The sequence below is a fragment of the Cucurbita moschata genome, unplaced genomic scaffold (genome assembly GCF_002738365.1).
Source record: "Cucurbita moschata cultivar Rifu unplaced genomic scaffold, Cmos_1.0 Cmo_Scf00047, whole genome shotgun sequence".
NCBI lineage: Eukaryota > Viridiplantae > Streptophyta > Magnoliopsida > Cucurbitales > Cucurbitaceae > Cucurbita > Cucurbita moschata.
This window is the reverse complement of record NW_019268563.1, coordinates 666,030-668,295: the sequence shown is the minus strand read 5'-3', so window position 1 is coordinate 668,295 and position 2,266 is coordinate 666,030.

The window sequence follows — 2,266 nt, the reverse complement described above, 5'->3', positions numbered from 1 at the left end:
GGCAGTTGTAGAATGTAAATTTTGTTTCAACACATTCCAACCACCATTCAGCTGCCTCCGGATCAGTCCCCTTTCCTCCAAAAGTTGGCGGGCCAAGTTTCATGAAATCTCGTATGTACTCACTCTCTTCTGTCATACATCGTCGGCCATAAGTTACTACCCGCGATGGTGCCTCTGTCACCACAGCTGTACCAGGTAGTTCTGTCAACCGTGTTGGAGGTATTACTGTCTGAACACCTACTCCTGGTGCTTCAGACACCAATGTCGTCTGGCCCGATACAGGTACTGTTGGAGCCGCCTGGCTTCCAAGACCAACAAGGGCTGCCTGAACCGCTTGATCCACCCGGCTCTGCATTGCCTGATCTACTCGACTCTCAATCAATGATTGTAATGCTTCCAAAGTAATCACAACAGTCGGCTGATCTCTGGATGCCGACTGAGCAGCAGGCTCCGGAACCGCCTCCGCTGGAGCAATTTCCTCTACAGGCTGCCCCTCATTTCCCAAGTCCACATTGGATGTACCAGGGTCTAAATTCTTAACTACGTCCATATCTGTCACATACATAATTAAGTGATCATCATCAATTCCTTTAAAATTTTCATACTTTTTTTTTTTTTCATACAACTTAATCATACATCACTTACCTAACCGAGGCGAGATACCGCTGAGCTGGACTAAAGGAAATCCATACTGTCTATTCTAGACTGTCTACAGAACCTATAACCTAGGCTCTGATACCAACTTGTAACGCCCGCTCATCGCCAACGCGATGAACAGGAGTTACTATCGACAATATTAAGAGACTCTGATACCCAATCATAAAATTAAAAATATTTCTGAAAACATCCAGTAAAGTATTTCTATAAAAGAAAAAACAGTACTTTATAAAAAACTTAAAACGACTAAGGTAAATTCTTGACAACGGAAACATAATTACAGAACAGACCCAGACATGGATTCCCAGTAGTCTCTAGCCCGCTGGTCTCGTCCTCGGCTGACCTGCAGCATCTACATCTGGAAAGAAAAGTTATAATAATTCTGATGAGTAATTAGATTACTCAGTAAGTAGCTAGTTTATCATTCACAGGTTCATAACTAATCTTTCCAGGTGTTTTTACGTTTTATTCATCACTGACTCCTAGTTCTCTTACCAGAGTCATCTGTTCGTTAATGAGGTATCTCAGCTACCTCCAGCTAGGTTACTGACTCTCTCTCGATATGCTTATCTAGAATTTTCGGACTCGTATGTAAGACTCGCTCTCGGTCAAATACGGCCCGTCTACTAATTGCTCTGGCGGCCTGTTTATCTCATATACCAACGGTCAGGAGTACTCATGCTCCCTGACTTAGCACACAGCGCGTTGGCCAGGAACTCCGCGGGAATTAGTAGACTATCATACTCAGTAAATAAGCCATAGCTCAACCACCAATAAGCATATCTAGAATCATAACCTTTCCATTAACATGCATAACAGACTCACAGTTACTGCATGCTTCCATACATATATCATGATCAACACGTAGAACATTCTGAAAATCATTTATATCACGCTTACATCACAGGCAAGCAGTCACAATATACGATAACACTAAATATCATCAAAGTTCATCATAACTTATTAAGCTCTTAATCAGGTAAACAACATACTCACATGTTGTAAAACAAGTTAAGAACGAGTTCAAAGGTCGATACGCTACTTACTTGGTTTCGAACCCCTTTTTCCTCCTTGAATGTACGTTTAATAGTACTTCAACACAATTCCTTCCTATTAGACCTATATTTTATCAATTTCAACATAAATATAGATCAATTTTGATAGGACGGGTCAAAAGGAGTCGAACGGGACAAACCGGGAGCCAAAATACCTTCTCACGCGCCCTCACGCGCCAATGCAAGGTCGGAGGTTTGCTTTCTCACGCGCCGATCCACGCACAGTCGCACCTCCACTCGCAGCCTTCCCACGCGCCTCGCGTGTCCTTCACGCGCTCGTCTTCAACCTCTCCTCCCTGAAATTTTTCCCAATCTTTTCCTTTAATACCCGTTGTGTCCCGAAGCAAAAATTCCATTTCTACAGCTCGAATTTCGTTCTGATTTCTTCTACAACTTTATAGATCTTCTAACTACGGTTCTAACCAGCCTTATCTCATAACTTATTATGCAGTATAACTCAAGATATCGAGATTTAAAGGTTCGGTGATGTGGGTTTTTTCGTTACCTTCGAATTACCGTCCGCTTCAGCTCGGGGCCGTATCCTTTCCTCAAAA